This window comes from Branchiostoma floridae, chromosome 8 (genome assembly GCF_000003815.2).
Source record: "Branchiostoma floridae strain S238N-H82 chromosome 8, Bfl_VNyyK, whole genome shotgun sequence".
In the NCBI taxonomy this organism is placed as follows: domain Eukaryota; kingdom Metazoa; phylum Chordata; class Leptocardii; order Amphioxiformes; family Branchiostomatidae; genus Branchiostoma; species Branchiostoma floridae.
Genome location: NC_049986.1, coordinates 16669973 through 16678708, shown reverse-complemented (window position 1 = coordinate 16678708; position 8736 = coordinate 16669973). Strand labels below are relative to the sequence as shown.

Below are 8736 nucleotides of genomic sequence, written 5' to 3'. Positions count from 1 at the left end.
CATGCGTGTATTTGCGATTTAGAAAAAATCCATTTATATGACTAATCTTTATTTGAATAAAAACTCCCACGGTTACCTTTCCTTGCAAAAAAACACACTGTTATTACCAAACCGGGGAAATTTCGCAGAGCGCTCAACGAATCATCCATATGTTTTTAAAAAACGGATCTTTTTATGCTTGTGTGTTATCAGTTATAACCGCATTTTGCATGATTTTGCAATCATCACTACAAAGGGTTGCGCAAATTCAGTTCAGGTCGCAGTGAGATCGCAACGCTATCGACATTTAATGCAAGGGGGGTCCTAACCTGAGTTTATCGAACGCAGCTTGTGGTATCTATACTGTGAGGTGGTGATGAGGTCATTTCTGCGCATCGCAAGTGATAAGAACCGGACACACGGCAATCGATAAGGATTGGCGGGGCGCTCGTAAAGGAGAACTATATCTTCACCTTGGCTAAATGCCTTGCTTTTAGGTATTTTGCAACAAACAACATACTTACAATGCCCTAACAGTCTGATGTTGTAGAGGAATCGTAGCATGTACGTATGTTAATCTTGAGACAAAAAGTCATGAACTCGCTTGGATATCCAAAGCAGAAGAACAACTGACATCACAAAAACAGTAGTTTGCGACTTTATCCAACTTTCTGTAAACTACTGCTAATAGCAACATAGTGTTCAGTTGTCTACAGCCTTAAGGTTATGTCATTATGTTGCCTAAATGCTGTATTTTTTATCAAAGTTTATACAGTAAGATATTGCAGGGATGACTCCAGAGACGCCTTTAGGCACTTGTCAGGGTTTTGAATTAACTCGAGGACTAGTTTGACTTTAGTGGCGCCGCAAACGTCACGCGTGAGACAGGAGGAGACGTTAAAGTATCAAAACACAAGTAATGGAAATGACACTCTTCGCAAAGTTCGTCACAAGGCCTTGAGTTAAAATGACAAAAAAACATGACGTCATGGCATACTCAAACCACCCAGCATCTTATTGCCTCCTGCTCTTAACAACCGGATGGATTTTGACGATTGTATAACACAGCATGTCTGAATTTTGTGATGTCAAAGGACTTACCCACCTCAGACAGATAACAGCTTCTCGTGGCTTTACTTGGCATCGTAACACGGCATACTGGTAAATAATTCAGACGTAATATTATGAGCGGGGACAGGCACATGCTTCCTACCATCCAGAACCTCCTTGTGTCAGTATACCACCAAATAGTAAAGTTTACGCGGCAGACACATACTGCAAAAGTGACAAGGTCGTTGCCGCGCCTATATTGTTTCCCAGCAGATTCCCAATGAGATAATAACCCGTAAGATCAATGCTAAGATGTAGGACATTGAGTACATAGCAGAATTCATCAAAGCCCGTTACATATACATTACCGAACACCGGTCATCAGAGGTGACTATCGATCCGGTGAAGGTCAGTAAAGTAATCTACAACCGCTGCAACATCCTGGTTACCGTAAGTCAGACGGTAGCCTGTCCATCGCGCATAAATACTTCCCGCCATAAATAGACATCTTTATGATTGAATTCGATGAATAAGTTATAGTTCTTAGCTGGAGCAAAAAATTGGGGCTTTGAACTCGACACAGGACGGCGAACCGTAATGGAACAAAGGTGCCGTTGCGGCAATGTACGGCAGGTTACCGTGAAGGATCAGACGTCGCCATGTGTCTTCGGCAGCTTGCAGAGATGAGTTGTCATTATGGGTAAGCCACGGTCGACCTTAAGTGCCCAGAATGAATGTGCTGATTATTTTTTCGCACGTCTAAATCACTTTTCGGCAGAGGCAAACTTCACATGGACCGAACAAACTTGTCTGTACAAAATTCTCTACTCGATCCAGAACTGTTTAACTGTCATGCGGTCGGCACTGACGGCATAAAACTCCAGTGAATGATGTACCCATAGTCATTGGGATGGGTTACGATCTGGAGCAGGCTTTCAGGAAAACTTCAATTCTCACGACATTCGTCAATTTATCAATCAGAGTCTCCATCAGCTACTCTAATCAATCACACCGTCGTCAGTCCCCTCTTTGTTCCACTGGATATTTTACGAGTCTCTGACACTCAAACCGTCTAGATTCATCGCTGAGAAGTTGAACCCGTCATTGGGGTGATGATCTCGTGGGGAGGACATCACCTGGAGTTGTTTGACTTTTCCAGAACATCCTGTTTAGAGGCTGTCTGACATTGTTTTACTTATACACTTGATTGCATGTCTACTCCTTGACTCTAAAATAGTTATAATTTACGTGTTCGTATACATGGATTGGACGGACGGTGGTCTGACTGGTTGCATGTACTTAACGATTTATTGCTATCAAATGTAGTACGAAGATTTAGTATTTTTAGGTATCAAAAACGTATATCATTTCAATGTAAATTATATCAAACAGCTACTTCGGGTCTTCACTCTACATTTTTATATAGTTGTGTCAACGAAAAACTCTAGCTCGATTTCTCAATTTTAGGATAATTCCATTGGATTACTTTCTTTGACTTGTGTTCGAAACTTTCTGCCATGAAATATTTGAATTGAAAACAAGGAGCAGCCTGACCGTATCTACATCAAACATTTGGCACATGGCGCGCAGCAGTGTCGTAAAATCCCTGCATATTCTGTAAGTCAAGATCTAAATCTTGACTTACGACCTAGCTCTGCCGTAAAATACTATGAGATGAAAGAGTATTGATTGTCAAACAAAGCCGCTGAAACAATGGAGGGATCAAAACGCTGTAGTAATTGACAGGTATGTTTATTGGAGGTGGGTGGGAAGATTCTGGAGTTTATGCTTCATCCTAACCGCTGCCTCGTGACACGCACAATCATTGCAGCCCATCGACCGAACCGAGCTTGTTTGATGAGACAGTATATGCATAATTAATGAGGGGAAATGTCGGATCACACCGATGGTCTTACAATAGGCCTCGTCCCAGGACGCAGAATTTCGATATTGTTACAATGGTTTTGATTTGGTCCCAGTTGGGAACTGTAAAGGTGTTAAGTAAGGGATTGAATGTCAATGTGGGGAGGGACACGCAGTGTGCACCGGGAACTTGTCGGGGACGAAGTTGCTGGTAACCAAGTTATCACTGTTATTGTTGGTATCATCGTGTTCTTCTTTTAATGTTTTTCTTATCAATCAAACCCAAAAACGCTAAACATATGTACAGTAGTCAAGAAAAACCAAATTGATACCAAACGAAACTCATGCCCTTAAACTACAGAACAAAATGACCAGAACCAGAAGTGACTGTTTCATACCAATTAAACCACTAAAGACTATGCATTAAGCATGTTTAATAGCTAATAGAAGCTAGAAATTGAGTACACGCGAGTCCTTTATTGATTAGTATTGTTTTGCGTTTATTTTATTACCTATCATTTTAAAAATGAATAACATTATCAGATTCAAAAAATGACTACATCATAACTTCATTATAGTTATAAAAAAATATTATGACAGTTATATCTGGTGACAAAATGGATTTTCAGATTGGATATTCTTTAACTTCAAAAAAGTCTGACTACCAGGAAGCAACTTGTCGCAGCCAAGTACCGACGCCTGCGGCCCATCTACCGTTTCAAGTTTCTGAAATTGAATGACCTTGTAAGTTCGTTTGCAGATCTTGAAGGCCGTCACTAATTGCGCGTTACAGCAATAACGGACGGGGATTAGACCATGCGTAATATGATACAGCATTCAGGCAGCAAGTGTAGTTTAACTGTAGACAAAATATCATAACCGGGAAGGTGAAAAATCACTGTCATGACTTAAACAATTTCTTGTTATGCATAGAATAACTTTCAAATCTTTTTTATAAGCAATATTTATAGTTTAAAAAATGACGAGAACCAAGGTTTTTTTTTTCAATCCCTGAGGAAAAAAATTGCTCTTCTTAGAACTTCATAACTTGTTAATATAATGTAATTTTACTAAGTTGCATTCTGACATATCAACAGGGAATAGCAAAGCATGTGGCAAAAACCCATCATTCTCATAGTTACTAACTAATCCATTAATACTATAAACCTTACACGTCATATCTATTAGGGCAGGGGATTGCTCCACATGACATGAACCATTCACATTGTCTCTCAAATAGGACTTTATGAAATCAGGTACCAGAGAACGATTAACACAGTACATCGCTTTAACTAACTTATGCAGTTTGCAATCCCCTAAGCTTATAGTGGATTGCAAACACCCTAATAAACTACTTATAGATAATTGGATTACCTTTCATAATGTGAATAACAATATCAGCTAATCTATTTCAAGGACGCATAAATGAGTTGGATGTTATGGTAAAATTGTACGTAAATTCTTCTTGAAAAAGATAGGTAGAGAGCATACCCCTTTTCCTGCTTTTTCTTCCAGGGCTCCGGATAATGATATAGTATATTTGTAACTACCCCATGTAATAATAAAAAGTGTAACATTCCCTTATTGACGATGATAGACCACCCTGCTATAAGCATGGCACGACCATCCATCTTATCAAAAGTTCATCAATACCCGTTAGTCTGCATGACCCAAAAAAAACTAAGATAAGACAATGCCATAAATCTTGTCTAATAGGAAGAACCGGGCCATACCGTTAGGGCCATCTGCGGCAATTTACCCTCGTTTGGATCGTAAGTTGTTTGATACAGGACGTAATGACACATATACGACTCTCTGTAGAATAATTCTGCAGGCACTGATGGAAGCCAATTTGCAAGCTCAGCAATATCTTACCCAATATGGAGCGTTAACTTTGTAAGTTCAGAGGTGCAACCGCGGCATAAATTTCCCTCACATCTGGTTATGTTGCTGGAGATGTATGGTCCCTAGGATATTATGCCGTTCTTTGCTACTAAATGTCACGTATGAAAATTGGAGGTTGACGGAAGAACCTCCAAAATGTCTTTTTTACCTAGACAATTCTTATACATGTATGCCCTATCACATTGTCCTCGTCGAAGAGTATTTTACTGTGAACGCTCAATGGATAACTCTGCTATGAGCTATTATGGTACCAGAAAGTTATAAGCTTGTTATGTTGTTGTGGGCCAAACAAGACACAAACACTCGGTTCTACGCAAATTCCATTTTTCCTTTCCCAGGCTAATAGATAACAAATAAAGGATAAACCGGAGAAAAGGCTAAATATTTACTCATATTTACATATCACATATAATTTTTTTGCTCCTTGGAAATGTTTGTACAAGCAGTAACATTAATAGATATCTGTGTTTTACATGACAATCTAAATCAAGGTCCAAAACTGATCACTGATCAATTCCAGAGGTAGTTAACCTACCTGGGAATTCGAAATGGAGCTTGTATCACTTAAATCTGGTATAGTCGTCTCTTCCATCATCTCAGATATATCTTGAATGATAGATTTTGTGGATTAGGGAAGTGCATCTTGTGACTGCTACAGAAATAGAAAAAAAATAATCTGATCAATATCAACCGTGACTTCCAGAGTATTATTTTGATCGATGGCGTGCGGTGGGGATTTGGACTAAGCCCTTTAGGTGTGCAAATCCCAGTAACCAGACGTTTGTCGCCATTGCTATCGCTCCATCTACCTGATCGGCTCTAGGTTTATTGTTGACCTTCAAGCATTTCTGCTTGCCGAGGGAATGGATAAAAACTATTGTCCTTATCATTGTGGGAGTGTGACGCACATGTACCAAGGCATAATGAAGTGCGAGTCTGTCCAAGGATGAGAACAATGCTTTGTGGGGAAAAAGGTGTTTTAGTCGATTGCCCTTTTTCTCTGGTTGATCCATGCTAAGTTTTTTTTCCCTAGTTGGCTACATAGACATTTTCAAGACAACTGTATCATGAAAAAGTTCATTGTTATAATCATAAAAGGGCTAATATCCGCTGCATTATTGTCTAGATCCACCGACAACATATGTAGCTATGACTGTTCACAATATAGATGTTGGTTTATCGCCTTACGTTTATCTATAAACTCGTTTCAAATTTCTTGACTTCAATGGCATTTTGACCAAAAGAAAGAAAATCCCTGTGATTCCCAACTTTCAAAATGCGAATAGAAATAGAAAAGATACTGTCTTCCTGACGTTTCGGCTGAGCCCTTCGTGTTTCCAATTGTCTATTATGACACCTTGCTACATTAGAAGATTTTATCGACCACAAGAATGACCTCTGTTATTTAAACCTTTATTAGAGCGCCTAGGCTAAAATCGAAACGTCATTTATATGTATATTACTGGAAAACCATCGTGCTGGAACTGGCGTTTCAAAAATAGCTAGACCATTGTCCGAGAAAATGCACCGTAGCATAAGAGGGCTATCTGTTCAACAGCTGTGCACTGAGGTATTGTGGTCGGTAGGATCAGTCTTAATAATCCTAAAGTGTAAAAGTGCCACGATAAAACACGCTTACTCCAGGCGTGCAACCTCCAGGCGTAGCACTTTTACACGTCCTCGTATAAAATATGGGCCCGGTACTGAGCACACTTAATGAGTTTCCTGATTAGAATTCAACAGAGATTTTTCACGTGCATCGTGATTTTTATAACCTTTATTTCTCAATATTCATATTTCATGCGGCAGTAAACAATTGACGGGGACACACCAGCGTAATTTCAATCACAATGTGAAACTGGAAAACTTGGGATAGAATTGCGATATTTGAGAGCGCATTTCCTTCCACCGGAGGAGAGTGGAACTGCAATGGGAGGAGCGAAAGTTTCGTGTGGAGTAGTTTTAGATTGCCGTACAACAATAGCGTCCTTCCCGAGTGGGCTGACATTTGCTCCTTGTGTGCTGATAACCACAATACACAAAGAATCAGAACGAAAGCCATGAAATATTCACAACTATGGGGAAAATGTCAGGGTAGATTAACATTGATTGTGTTGAAGTAGCTGTACCAGTTTTTCAAGAGGATGAGTAGGGGTATCCCAGGGGGCCTTAGGTAGTGGTTTAAAGGGGTGCGTCAGATAATGAACTACTGTGCTTTATCCACCTGCACCCATACGGAAAATGGCCTTCCTGTCATTGTCAAAGTCTGACATACCATTGTCTGTCTTGCCAGCCTCCGATATTTTGGAAAGGTGAAGGAACTACCAGCAGCCTTGTAGAAAAAATTTAGTCAACTGTACTTTCATAGCTGTTACCTTAGTTATGCCCATCATTTACTTGATTTCTTACCACTAAATCCAAGTTTAAATCTGTTCATTACAATGGCACCCTGCCACGTCATGTAGCTATTTTCACGCATACACAGAAGCCTACGCCAAGTTTGCGACATTTCACATCAATAGCACAGCACCAGCCGTAGAAACATTCATCCTAGCCTGCCTATATGCTGTTAGAATATAGCATATCTATCATTATCCGTTTGCCCAGAAGCATTTCTATGCAGTCACTGCATTATATATTTTGCTAAAATCAATCCATAGCAATAACTAGATTTTAAAAAGCTTATGTGTGCTTAGTCAGCGCAGTTTAAGCTCAAATATGCGAATGGCTGCGTTATGTAATGGTAGATTATATCAAATCACATTAGGGTATAATAGTGAGCCTGAATCTAGAATGCGATGCTAATATCGTGATAAGTGACAATTATGCCTATACGCAGCGGCTAAATTGATATAGATTGTATTATTCCCTCAGTCCTGTGGATTAATTTAGTGTCTAAAAGGTGAGAACAATAGTTAATTCGATTTAAGGGAGCCTCCGGGGCTTATATCTTTTGTTAAGTGCGTATCATGATTGGAGTTTCAAAATTAAAGTATGTAGAGTTAATTACCTAATACCTAAATAGATATCAATTTATAACTGGAAAACGGATTACGAAGCACAACATAATTGTATAGTACTTAACGAAGAAAGCGCCTCTATGTTAGGTTGTATTACTTTACAAACGTTTGCGCTTATGTTGCATTCCGATGATGACTGTATATGATAAACAAACGCGTTCTCTTGTCACAATCTTTGACACAGACATCAATGATTGCTGTTATAAGATTGTCACGGGAAAATCACACGGGGAGATTGTTAAGAACATGGAGAACCAACCAAAAAGGTCTTATTTTTATTGTACAAATATCAAATACCAAATGCGCAGAAGATGAAACGTGTCGTTTTTCAAGGAATTAGAATGAAAAAAAATTGACACAAGGATAATGTAAAAACCCATACGGACTTAAGCGGACTTAAGTCAAGAGGACTTACCAAATGATGAGGAACATTTTTTCAAAGTTTTGTGGCCGTCGATTCTCTTTACAAATTACATGAATCCAAAGGCTTGCAACTGTATGCACTTGACATATGCAGAAAAGTTGAAGAGATATAGACAGATTTAAGAAAACCTGCCGAGAAGATTTACATGAAGTAGTTTGCGTTGCCATCATTTTCTTTTATACGGTTGGTAAGGGTTTCATCCAATAAATCGAAACCAAATGAATGGTAAAAAACACCACGCAAGAAAGATACATACATATTTGTACATACCGCCAAAAAGTCTACGAAGAGTCCTGATTCGACTGCCTCTGAGCGTTCCCTCTCCTGCTCCACATCTAAATAAGTGTAACCGATACCACTGTTATCACCCGGCCCAATTCACAGAGACGGACACACCCATGGTGGGCGCACCTTTTCAAGTCGCGCATCAAAAATTCATGACCAGTGCATGTCATGCATTAAATGGTCATGGGCGTCTTACTGCGCATGTGCCCT

At 39.4% G+C, this 8736-nt stretch overlaps 1 protein-coding gene across 5 annotated transcripts in view; it reads right to left on the bottom strand.

Moving 5' to 3' along the window:
• LOC118421265 (netrin-G2-like) overlaps positions 1–8736 on the bottom strand; it is a 67520-nt gene that overhangs the window by 18161 nt on the left and 40623 nt on the right. The window contains exon 1 of one of the 5 annotated variants that reach the window (XM_035828484.1): positions 8512–8609. The exons of the other annotated variants lie outside the window; for them this stretch is intronic. The gene's annotated coding sequence lies outside the window, so the exon portion shown is untranslated. Of the gene's footprint in view, positions 1–8511; positions 8610–8736 lie in introns of those variants that run through there. 5 annotated transcript variants of the gene reach the window in all.